The sequence below is a fragment of the Perissodus microlepis genome, chromosome 11 (genome assembly GCF_051167445.1).
Source record: "Perissodus microlepis isolate ML-2025 ecotype Zambia chromosome 11, ASM5116744v1, whole genome shotgun sequence".
In the NCBI taxonomy this organism is placed as follows: domain Eukaryota; kingdom Metazoa; phylum Chordata; class Actinopteri; order Cichliformes; family Cichlidae; genus Perissodus; species Perissodus microlepis.
Window position 1 is genome coordinate 10,624,914 of NC_140471.1, and position 13,241 is coordinate 10,638,154.

The 13,241-nt window shown below is 39.7% G+C and overlaps 1 long non-coding RNA gene across 3 annotated transcripts in view; it reads left to right on the top strand.

Moving 5' to 3' along the window:
• Positions 1 to 896: 896 nt before the first annotated feature.
• LOC146377286 (uncharacterized) overlaps positions 897 to 13,241 on the top strand; it is a 113,242-nt gene continuing 100,897 nt past the window's right edge. Inside the window, exons 1-2 of one of the 3 annotated variants that reach the window (XR_014801584.1) lie at positions 897 to 1,013; positions 2,528 to 2,912. This is a non-coding gene — a long non-coding RNA (uncharacterized LOC146377286). Of the gene's footprint in view, positions 1,014 to 1,055; positions 1,628 to 2,527; positions 2,913 to 13,241 lie in introns of those variants that run through there. The other 2 variants (XR_014801585.1, XR_014801583.1) reach the window with 2 other exon arrangements.

Here is a 13,241-nt window from a genome sequence, read left to right on the forward strand (position 1 = left end):
TTCAAGTTAAGTTATAAAAACTAGAAAGTTTGCTCACGTAAATGAACTTAATCAAATAAATAAATTAAATAAATGAATAAATATTTATGTATTTACGGGGTGCAAAGATGCCTAAATATTCTATTTACGCATGTTTTGGTGTATCACTGTTACTGTTCTCCAAACTCAAAATAAAGCTTTTGCATAAGATTTGACGTAGCAGTAGCACAGCGGATCCCCGTCATTACAAGTCTAGAGCTACTGATATACACACACCACTTCATTCTTTATTAAAAAACAAATAAATAAAATAAATGAATAAATAAAATAAAAATCATTTCCCCCCCTTTTTTTGGTCTCTTTCTTTGTTCCCCTGCTACTGCTGTCCAGACACAATGGTTGTCTCCACGCGGAGGATACAGGAAAGTTTTTGTCAGCCAGCCAAAAGACAAGAAGAATGGAGGAAAAAGTATTTCGGAAGCAAAGATTTTCTAGTGTGACAGTTTTACGAGGGTTTCTTTTGGTTGCCACTTGAACGAAAGAGAGTGAGAGAGAGAGAGAGAGAGAGAATGCTCAGTGAAGAGCACCTTGCAAGCCAGTGCCACAAAGAGGCTTTAATGAATAAACAAACGCAAGAAGAAAAAAAATCGGGTAAAAAGAATAAACAGATATCCCACGACACAGACAGACATAATTAGCTGCTTTGTAAAAAAAAAAAACTTATTGGGAGTTAGTGTGTTTAAATAAAGTAAAATAGTAATAATAAGTATAATGATAGAACCCAACACCGTGATCTTTATCACTCACACGGATCCACAGTGTACATTGTTGTGTGCATAGTTGTTTGACTTTGAGAGGGCGGGACTCTTTGGAGAGCGAAATGAACTAGGCGCGGCCAAAAAAGAGCCCCATCCATCTATCACACGTGTAGACAAAGGGGGACTCCACAACACAAAGCTAGATGTGCCCTCTCAAACTTTTTTTTTTTTTCCTACAACCGACATCAGCGCGCGCACAGGAAGCCGACTGCCCAGGTGAGTTGTCTCCAAGCGGCACACTGTCTTTGCGTTCAAGCCTCGAGCGATTTTTTGGAATTTATTCCCAGTTAAAAGTTGCGGCTGTAGTTGGTGCGTCAGCGCTCAAACTTGAGCACAAAGCAGGAGGGAGAGGGAGAGAGAGCTAGAGAAATCGAGGCAGCAAGGAAGGAGAGAGAGAGAGGGAGCGAGAGGAGCGGTCCCCTGTTCCTTTGTCTGATGCGGGTCGCTTTGAGGAGAGAACTTGAGGGGGATGCTCACACACGCATCTCCATAACGCTCATTAACACTCAACTTGTGCTACTTAGAAGCAATTGTCAGGGAGCTTTCATGGAGTTGAGGCAGAGTTTGTGGGGTTGCTGTATTTTTTTTGTCTCTCGAGGATGTTGCGACACAAGACAAAGCCTGTCAGAAGTTTGCGGAGGAAAGGACCTTTTTACGCACGCGAGAAAAATCACAGTTGGCTGATGGATAGTTTGTAAATACTTCTTTTTTCCTTCTTAGTGCAGTAGTTTTATGACTGTTGTGTTTGCGTTCTTGCGAAGTTGTCTTTCTGCACTATGGGAATTCCGCGCAGTGCAATCAGGTGTAAAGTCTCCAAGAAACAAGAAACGGTAACACAGAATTAAACTTTTTTTTCGCACTAATGAGAAATGATGTTTATAGGCAACAAAAAAGATGCAATGACGTGAATCTAAAGCGAGCTCGTCTTGAAAATCTTTAAGAAACTTGTTAGAGTTTATTTGGAAATAGATCAACAGGTATAAGTCGCTGCAGCTTCTTTGTTAGGCTACTGTAAAGGCTCCTTTGTTCTCAGTCCATACAAAGAAAGCTAGCAGAAAGGAGCGCAGATCCACCAGGAAACAACTTTTTCTTTTCTTTTTCAAACTTGCAAAGTTAAAATTATGTGATATATATTTTTTAATTATGTTGTTTAATTCTAGTATTTCAAAGTGTTTGAATAGCTTTTATTTGCCTTGTTTGCTTTTAAAGAAACAAATACCCGGGAAATGTCAATGTAAATACTTTTTATTGTTTATTGAGTTTTATTGTTAAGTTCCACCTTCATTTTTTATTATTTTTCCTCATTATTTAAAAAAATAAAGTGGACACGATTTAAAAACAAACAAACTTTCTTTATGTTGTGAAGGTGTGGCCAAACAACTTCTGTGGATTTGAAGCATTCCACAGTGGAGTAGCTCTACCCTTAAACTTTGCATTAGTCAGCAAAGAGGAGAATTCACACCTACAGGATTTACATGTGGTTTGAAACCAAATTAGTTTGTTATTGTATATAAAGAAATATATATATTTACAAGTTTCTAAAAACAAATTCGACTCATACAGTTCATTCACACACTTTTACGCTGCTTATTCACTCCTAAAGTACGAGTTTAATGTGATTTAGACTGGGATTCCATTTGAATGAGAAAAATGTGCTGTAGCTTTGACTGACTGCAATGCCTTTAACCTTTTTTCTTTTTTCTTTTTATTTGTCTGGGCACTGTCCTTAGGTGGGAATTTAAGCAATTTAACCAGTACAGTGCTTGCTTCTGATGGATTAAGAAAATAAAAAAGATGTGTAGAAAAAAAACACACATGGAAGATGTACAGATTCACCTATCAAGCCATTTTTAAGATGAAATGAAGGATTAAGAGACTGTTCACTTTTCTTCTGGATGAACATGAAGACTTATCTCATGAGGATTTAGACTTCAGCAGCAGCAGCGCCAGTCGGATTGTGTTTTAGGCACACTTGGAAATCTAAACCTCATGGACATACTTTGAGGATTATAAAAGATGTGCATGTAGAATGCCACAATACAAGACGCGTCCTGGGCCAAAGTCCTTGGGATAGCAGGATATTGCTTTCCTGATCCTTCTCAGCCCTCAGAATGGGTAGGTAATATTACTCTTTAGTGGGAGATGGTATGTGGCACTTGTTCAACCACTTGTTTGCAGGGCTGGTACATGTGTGAAATCCCTAGCACGCGCAAGGACACACAAACACACACACACTATTTTCCAGCTACATTTGTCATCAGCTGTATTTTGTAAGGCGTTGTGTTGCCCCTGTACTGTAATCTGAGTTTATTTGTAATGCCATATATTATGTAGGCTTAAAGCTAAAATCAATATACAGTTGATAAAAGATTATTTTGAGGCAACCAGCTTGTCTTATCATGCCAGTCATTAGTCATTGCCCCTGAGAAACTAAGATAATTTTGGTATGGTTAAACAATGATGACTACCAATACTGTAAACTTGCAATTCTCGCAATGTCTTTTTGTATTCCACACTTGTTATGCACGGGGAAATTTTTTTAATAACACAGTGAATAACCATGAAATGCCCAAAGCACCTTAATGAAGCTGGACGTTTAGTCCAAGTTTGTTGCACATGACCACTAGTCTGTATTGTAAAATAACGAGCTAAAAGTTCATCTGATGATATGCAGTTTGTACAGTTCAGTAGCAGTAGAGTCCCTACCTCATGACATGTTTATATTTTAGTTTAGTTTTATCTGTGCATGGTCTCGGCATAGCACAGCAGCATCATTGTGTCATAGTCGGAGTGCATGTTTCATCTGATTTGATTTCAGTTATCTTTTATAAAGCCCAAGAACGCTTTTGGGCCAAATTTGAGTGTCCACGGTCTGATCAGTTTTAACACTGATAGTTAGTTTCACTTACGATTGTGTGACAGTCGTATAATTTGCACGCACTGTGATCCACAGCATTCATCAGTTGCGAAATGTTCTGTAGAAAGAGAAATCTTTCTTCAAATGCTCAGTTCATTCAGGGGTCAGGCGAGAGCGACACCATCCTACAATGAAGAAGGCAGTTTTGTATTTCACCTAATGCTTTAGCAGCAGCTAATTCAGACGAATCTCTTAGAGTCAGAAAAGAGTCACAAGCTATTCAACTGGCCTTCTTAACCTGCATTTGCATTCTACTATACAGGAGTGTGAGGGAGAGAGGAGAGTCACTCCTTTCTCTCTCTTTGCAGCCCCTTATCAATGATGTCATTGAGAGCCAATGAGAGCGTACAGTGGAACTTGTAAGCATCCAAGCTCCACCTCCAGTCGCTTTGTGCATGGTAGCCCACATGGTCCTGCAGCATCACATTTTCACCATGCATTACTCTGCAGCAGAGAACGGGAGAGAGAGAGGCAGAGATACAGGGATGTGGCTCTTGGCTATGTGTTCTGATGTTAATCTACCGTGTCTGCTCAGAAATGAGTTGTTTATCATTTTAAACATGCAAAGAGCAACCAGATAACATTTTAAAAATGATTTGCCAAAAGCCTCTGAGATACTATTAAATAAGATTATAAAGAAGAACAAAATCCAGCCAAATATTCTAGATCCTTCAACATCGTTAATGTATACTAAATTATTGAAAGTAAGGCTAAAATGCAAAGAATCATTGGAGAAGATTACCTCCATAATATCCCTTAAATCAGTTCGAAATTTCAAATTAGTTACTAAAAGACATGCGGGTGACAATGTGTTTGTCGGCTTTAATCACATTCCTCACCTTTTTCTTCTTGTAACCAGTGGAATTGACTGGAAGAGAAATATTTTACTTGCTTCCTGCTGGTGTTGTGCTAAAGACTCACGTCACTGTCTGGAAGTGAGTGGATCAGTTGGAATCAAGGTCAGTCGATAGTGTGACACGCAGGTAGGGCAGATATAGGTCAGTGGCACAATATGGGTGGTGATGAGTCACAAACACACACAGACAGACATAGAGGGATGGAGGAAGAGGGAGCATGGCGAATTGGACTCTGAGATATGGAAACTTTATTTAACACAAATCATATCAACTTTGCAATGTAACATATAAGTGAACAGGAAGTGCATATTAAGCTGCACTCATAACTCTGTAGCTCTTACATGTGACATAGTGAATTTCAGTTGTGCAGTTGCATCCAGCACTCAGATAATGAAATAGTGAGTAAAACAGACACATCAGGGTTATAATAAATAATCATTATGACATGCCCGGCACTTGGCTCTTAATAGAGATTGCACTGGGGTGCTTTTTCCCACAATACAGCATGCTCCACTCTGTGCATCTTAATTACATTGCTTATCAGTAATGCTGTTATCAAGTGCGGGGCAGTTTTCTTAGCATTTGCCATTCGGTGGACTCTTTATGAGAGGATACATTCTTGTATGCGGTCGCCCTAGTGGGAGCTGCAAATCTAAACCTAATCCACTGAGTTACACAGGATGACATTAACGCAGCAATCTGTGCCATCTCTCAGTTCTGAAGTCTCAATATCCATCTAAGCTGCTCATTAAAGTGGGGAATGGTTTAACACCCTCTTTTTCTATGCGCCATATGCACAACTAAATCTGTGTCACTATAATCGCTTATCCATCCTTGTTTGTTGTTACACTAAAATGCAGCTCATTCTCTGCCTGGAAGTGAAGTCTAATAAGAGCCACACTTTGTACTGCAGAGTTGGAGCAATGTATTACCTTAGATTCTCATCCCGGAGATGCCAGCATTCTTACATCTACATTGTTTCTAGCCATTTATAATGCACAGCATGTCTGTAAACCCGACTCATGCTATGCAAAGTGCATTAGATTAGAATACAACATCAGGCCTAGAGTAACTAATCACTACAATGAGCCTAATTCTCCTAGACATTGTGTGGTTGGGCCTCTTGAAAGCTATCAGGTTTATTTTTTACCGCTCGCTGTATGGAGGTTATGGGAAATGCAGCTGATAGTGGCTCACATAAAATCCCTATAATAAATTTATGTGTACGCTGGTGGTGTTTTCTGGTTTATTAAGCAACAAAATGACAACAAATGCCACTTAAGGCCCAATCTGTTTATGCAGCACGTGATGCCTACACACCGTCGACCCTTAACTGTGTATGTTAACACTGTGCTTTATCTAATTCATGCTATTTTTACAGTCTCATATGTACTGTCTGATGCTCTGATACTAGCGCTGACAGATGGCCAAACAAATTTTGAGTTGGACCTTCAGAGTGCAACAGCCGCTCAAACAGATTTTGTCTGTGTTATGTTCTGCGCGCCTTAACAAAAGAACAGAATTGGTTGAGATGGGCTGGTTGTCAAAAACAGCAGCAGTTAATAATCTTTTCATTTTCTCCACCAGCCGATTTTGGGCTGATAGTCCTTTTTTGCATATCATTGAGTCATACAGTTGGTACAGTTCAGTGAATTACAGTGCAGTAAAACAGGCCCACCATTACTAATCATGACGACAGCCCTAATTCTCCGAGCTACAGGCATTCTGTGGTCATCCTGTTGCAAACTATCAGAGCTTAGTTTTACCACTCAGCGCCTGTAGCCGAGAGATAAGTTAACGTGCTCTGCTGGCATGCTAATACATACCAGCACTGGGGGACAGGAATAAATTATTTCTTTATGACTGCGCACAAGGCAGAGCATTTGAAGGGAGCGTAGGGAGAGATAGAGAGGAAACATAGGGAGATGAAGCAGAAAGAACAGACATGGGGGTAAATGATGGGCAGAGAAGACAGGAGGGGAACAAAGGAAATAGAGATCCAGATTGAGAGGGGAAAAAAGAGTTAGAAAGAGAGATAAAAAAGGCAAGGATAATGCAGATAGCAAGCCTCATTGTGCTCTTTATATCAGCCTTTCTTCAGTTTATAGTAATTCTGTCACCATGTCTGTGGTGAGAGAAGCAGCCATAAGTTAAGCTATGAGCTCAGCATCAACAGAGGGTTTGTTTTGGGAAATAATAATGGCAGAGAAAGTTTTATTGCTCTGACCAGGAAACAACAGCCTGCATCCACAAACGTGCGACCTTTTCACCGGTTTTGCCCTACTTTTAAACGCTCAAGTCACGCAACGACAAATGGGTGTCAGATAACATTAAAGTGAGTGAAATCTCACTAAAATACACCCGGATTGGTTTCAGTGAAAATAGCATTGATTCAAATGGTAATTTAAGATCTCTGAAACATTAAAAAAAAGAGTACTAACATTTAGCTAAATTATTTTTGAGTCTGCGTGCTGATGTCTTATGTCGTGCCACGTTGTGTGCTTACACTTGGCAGCCGCTGTACGTTTGCACTCTGGGATTTCAGTAGAGGCAAAACCACACCACAAACAGTAGCATGACGAGTCAGTCAATACATAAAGGTAAGCGCCAAATCAAAATTCACCGGATGATAGCTCGCACGAGGTGTTGCACAGCAGGTCTGACTGTCTCTGAAGATATTGCTTTCCATCCCTCTTTCATCTATGCCCAGGTATAGATATGGGGGACACAATTTCCAATAACAGCCTTTAGCTGTCTGGTGGTCTGTCTATTATGGATCAACTTATTACCTCCATAAATTCAGAGCATGTTGCTGTCTGGGAATGGGCTGATAATCCCTCTAAAGACTGGGGTTTTATCAAAGCTAAATCTGCTACACACACACGCACAGACACGGACAGGCATTCCCCACATGAGTACACATAGACACACACATACACACACACATGACTTGCCTGGTATAAGCATAGGCATATGTGTGAGGACTGGGATTTTATCACAGACAAATCTGTGATTGTCTGGTAGTTAAAAGATTATAAAGCAGTGATTTTATAGACACAAACACACACACGTGTCATTAGCGCATGAACACTGGCTTCCTTGCTACAGGCACAGTGTAGTTAAGTGATATCAGTGCTGCTATTCTTCAATACTGTGATTCGCTTTGGATTATTAATCTGATAAGGGCTCAGTAAATCATTTCACTGACAGCTTTTATTATATTCACTTACTTCTGTTTTCTTTTTACCCCCGCTTTAATATAAAGTCCCATTCCCAGCCATGCCTGGCTTTTTTCAGTTTCCTACGATTGCAGAGGTAATGTGTGTAACGTCACCATCAACACTGCAAAGCCCATTTCGATTTTTGCTATAGTTTTACAGAGATAAGATTTTGAACATCATGTTTCCCCTTTTGAAAAATAGAAGAAAAAAAATAGTAAGATGTGTGTCAATCCAGTTAAGGAGAAAACGGTTCATGCTGCGTCTGAGATAAGCAGTCGGGCACTGCATTGTACAGCCTAATTGAAATGACAGCTGTCTCAAGCTAATTGATCCGCAGCAGAGCCAGAACACAGGGAGTGAAGAGACGCTGGCCTTCAGTGCAAGGTTATAGAAAGAAAAGCTGCCAGTGATGAAGACCCAGCTTGCAGCCAGCACGCTGCTTTTTCGAGGTTGGACCTAGACTGAGTTGGCACTGTTTTCCCAGACCAGCAAGGCAGAGGAGAATGCCCTCCAGTAGTGAATGCTTGGACTGTCCTCAGTGCTGGGTACTCACTCTTAGATGCAAGTACATGACCCGACTGTATCTGTTTACTTTATTTTCCATCATTCTTTAAACAGCGTTGGAAGAATGTAGGCTTTCTGTCATTTTTTGACAGAGCAGAGCAGCACTGAAAATTAAAAATAGCATACTGTCAAGTCACTCACGGGCAAGTCGTGACAGCGGTAGCAGTTCATAAAATGTAACATACATTGCAGAGTCCCCCATTGGAGCATGTCTATGAGGACTAAAGGACCTTAAGTGCAGAAGGAGTGCACACTGCTGGATTTCTTCTTTTGGTTTAAGCCCCACAATCAGCTACTTTTGCTGACTCCTGGAAGAAATGTCCCTGCGACTCGAAAACTCTTGCTAAACAGAGCTCTTAGTTTCAGTGTCTGCTACCTTCCCTCATGCATTCGATTACACTCATGTCCATGTAGTTCACATTTTCTAGTTTAGACACGTTGACCGCTTCGTTTTGGTGTCTCGGAGTCAGTTTGGTGTCAGTACTTGCCCTTGATCAGCAGGCAGAAGTTAGGAGTTACATAAAGGTTGTGTATTTTTGTGCTTTAGATGAAATGAACTCAAAGTAGCATTCATTTTTTCAGGTTGTGTGTAATTTGACAGAAGTAGGAGATATAAGATGACAGAAGAGGTGTTGCTTACCTCCATTGTGTGCTTGTAAACAAATTTAGAGTGATTTTGTGTCACCTTTCCACATTCCCTCCAAAAGATGTATTCTGTCAGCCAGAGAATGATGCTTCTTTATATTAGGGAGCAACCTGCCTCAGCTGCCAGCCATATTCTGTAAACTGAAAGGAAAATTAAAGACAGTTATTCTGTTTGAAACTACATCCTTTGATTTCCTAAAGGATTTATAATGTTTTGACAGTAATTATTTAAAATATTAACTTTAAAAAACAACACAAAACAATCACAGCAAGAGAGCAAATATTTCATACAGGGATAAAAGCGCAGGAGAATGAGTGAGAATCTCAAGAATGCAATAAATGAGCTTTAGCTAAAATCCTGCTGCCCTGGAAATGTCACTTGAGATTTTTTCTTAGTTTCCCTTAATTATTTATTTATTACATTTTATTATATTATATTTATAGTGATGATTTTTCTTTTCACTTATTTCAAAATATGAAGTACAGTTTTCTTGTCTCTTGTATCACTCTATCATTTAGTCCTGACATGACATGCAAATCTAAAGTATATCTTTGAGCTTTTTTGAGAAATACATAGCGAGTGGAAGTGGGGTTTTTCCAGTTATAGGTGGCAATATTAGAGTTAGGTGGTGTGTTGTCTCTTTTTGTGTCTGTTTGATATTTTGTGATATGTGCTTTCTGCTTTTGGAGAAGTATTATTCAAGCAGGTTAATCCAGAATATTATCTTCTGTCATCTTGCCTCTGCACCATGTCAGGACTGTGTACTTTGGCTGACTAATACCAAATCTATTTTGATGTTTTGATGGAGATATCTTTGAGCTTAGCGGGATATAGTGTGATAAGTCAGATTATGTCCCATAACACTAGCTGAGATATCAGACTCGAAACTGTCCTGCTCTATGCAAACAACTCTGCTTTCAGGAATGGGAATTTTGTTGCTATCAAGATTACCGAGTAGAATAAAGATATCTACATCATCTTACTCAATGCCGTTCCTAACCTTTTGGGAGATATAAGGTGACATGTAGACAGCTAGGACAGGAGCCTCATTTAAACCATATCTGCCAGCAGGGCCTGGATTTCTTTGGATTTGTTTTTGCATGCTGTTCTTTTCTTTCTTTTTGTTGCAAAAAGACTATAAAGTTTTAGAAAGTGCATAAAAGCATTTATTTTAAATATTCATGTCTACCCTTTCATCAATTAAAATCTTATTCTGTTTTAAAATGGACCTTTTGCTGATAAAGTACAGTGTGATTGGTACTTGTTACAGTATGGTGAATGTCATACTGAGAGATAACTCAGAGTTTATCTATGTGCATGGCAGTGCCATTTATAGCTATGATGGTGAATATTAAATGCTGGGTTTCCTTGAGGCAGATAATGCCTGTGACTGTAAGTCTTACCCTGAGAGTATCTGCAATGACACGATTTTCCAGTCCAGTGCGGGACATAATCTGAGTGCCTGGAAATGGGCTCAATAAACTCAAGTTAATTTCCTGCTCTGAATAAAGCAGTAATTCCAGGCTGGATACAGCCTTGACGATGGACACAGGTGGATAAAAGCCCAGGTTTTTGTAAAACATGGCACCGCACGCAACAGTAAGGGCTCACATTTAATTTAAAAGCTGTTTAAAGCAATGCACCTCAAGCTAAGGCTTTTCTGGGCAATATTAAAAATTCAGTGGAGTATAAAGGTTGACATATTGCTTTTCCAGGTCATATGAGGTCAGTATGAAATCTCTGGTGGGAATGCGGCTGAATAAGGCCAAGTTGTGTCCCACTCTTATTATTATTATGCATTCAATTGCTTTGCATCAGCTGTCAGCTATTCTGTGCTATACTTTGTTACCAGCTCTGCTGCACAAGGTCAAGTTCATGGTGCTTGTATATTCTTGCTGAATAAGACTGATTATGACTCAAACCCACCATAGTGTGTCTGACTCATTGACAATCACTGAAATTCTTACACATATTTGCACCATCATCCGCCTGTAGTGTTTGGGTTGTACGGCTGGGGGCAAAGTTCATAAAACCTTAACATAACCTGCTCTTATTAAGACTAACAATCCACTTGAAATCACATTTGGAGGTAATTTCTTTTCAGACAAGGTCACAAGGTCACCTGAGAAATGAGCTGATTAAGAATGAGTCATACCTTTATTTATACATTAGGCAGTTACTCGGCACACTTTGACAAACAAGCTATCAGATAACTGTCACGGGCTAGACTCATCAGTGGCTCCGTAATCTGTGCCCCACTTTTTAGAAGCCTATGATCAGTGGGCTCAGTGGACTCATTCAACAAGCAGCTGAAGACTCATCTTTTAAAATTGGCATTTGGGTAGAATTTCATTTCATTTTATTGTTTTATTTCATTAAATTTTTTTTTGCCATTGTTGGTTTTGTTTGGTGTGAAGCACTTTGTGATTTCAAAAGGCGCTAAATAAATAAATGTACTTACTTTTTGCCAGCGAGCCTGTTGTGGAAATAGGAATCATTTACTATTGTCTTAATTATAAGGAGCGGAACTAATTTACTCCTCAGAACCTGGCTACCTCGTACAGCTACTACACTACGTTTCTTTTCTGGTGTTCAGGCTGATAACTTGTTAAATATTAATTCACTCTTTTTCCAAACTGAGGTACCTCCTTGTACACTTTAATTGGTTTAGTGGGCATTAAGAATGCTCACATGCAGCTTAATTGCCCATTAATATGACTCATTTACTTTTATTACAAATTGCCTAGCTTTATTTCAGCACTTCGGGCAGACTAGATGAACCTGACTGGACTTGTTCTGCCTAAAATTCAATCCAGAATCAACTAAATCTTCCTGCATGTACAAATTTAATCCATGTGCCTAATTTAGGACGCTTAGACAACAGACATGTGTGTGAGTGTCAAGGTGTTTCAAGCGCCTCAGTGATTCCATGCTCATTTGTGAGAATCTCTTTCTCCCGCTGTTTATGTTTGCCGTCTGTTGTTACTTGAACGCACGCAGACAGAGGATGCTTTACCGGCTACTTGGTAAGCTCTCTGATGTCCTCAGCATGTATAGTAATGAGAACTGCTGACACAGTGATTCAGGGACACTCAGACACAAAGATGTTCAGGATGAAAGCACACAGGCAGAAGGTGTTTTTTCTTTCTTTCGTCCATTCTTATCTATTTCACTTCATTTCCTTCATTTGATTTCTCACTTTCTTGTATCTGTTTGCCCTCCCTTGTAATTTATTCCATCTTTCTTTTCCCTGTTGCCTACACTGCATGTCTGAGTCTGTATTTTTAAATATATATATATAATTTTTACCTCTGACTTCATTTTTCAGATTTTCTCCATCACACATAGACTCACACTGAAGTGCTGTCTTGCCACAATAGACAGTGGGAGGACTGCGCCAGCCTCCTCTTCAGTTCACTGCCAGTTCACTCAGCTGCACACTGACAGGAATGATGCTAGAGAGAAATGCAAATCTGATCATGACGGCTATGCCAGCCACAAATGTTAACATCCCTCCTCAAAACTTTAGGTACCGATTTGCATTCACTTGAAAGTGCAGCTCTAGACTTTCAGACATGGTTTTGTATTATTCTCGTCTCAGTGCGGCTAGACTGGTAATGTACTGTCACTCTGTGCTGATTCACCTGTCCCTGCAGCTTGCACGGAGTCTAAAAATATCACTTCAGGCTTTGTGAAAGTCAAAAGCATCTCATTTCTCATTTGATGAGAATACAACACAAAGTGGCATCATTACATTAAGTGCATTCTGGGACCCCAAAATGCAAGGTTGTCACCCCTTTGTGACGACCTTGCAAAGATCATCAGTCTTACAAAGTTTTTTATATATTTTTTTTATTTGGCACGGTTTCTTTTCACAGTATGAATGGCTGGTAATTTTGGTTGTGTAGAGCAAAGACAAGCTGTCCTTGTCATGTCGAGTATTTTTTTTTATGCTGGACTGTGCCCTTGGACAAAAATATTAGAGTCCCCACTGAGTTATGCACTCTCCATCAGTCTGTGTGCATGTCTGCCTCATCATCTTGGCCTCTCTCTCACACACTGCACTTGCACTACCTCCTCTGTCACTTTCCCTCTTCCTCCTTTAGTTACGCTTTGACTTTTTCTTCTTTTTTGTCTCTCTGCTTTCTTTTTTTCCCCTCCCTCAGTTTCTTGTCTGCATTGCTGTCTTTCAGAATTTGCTTTTTTAAGTTTCCTTGTGCCGGTGCCGGCTGCCTGTCA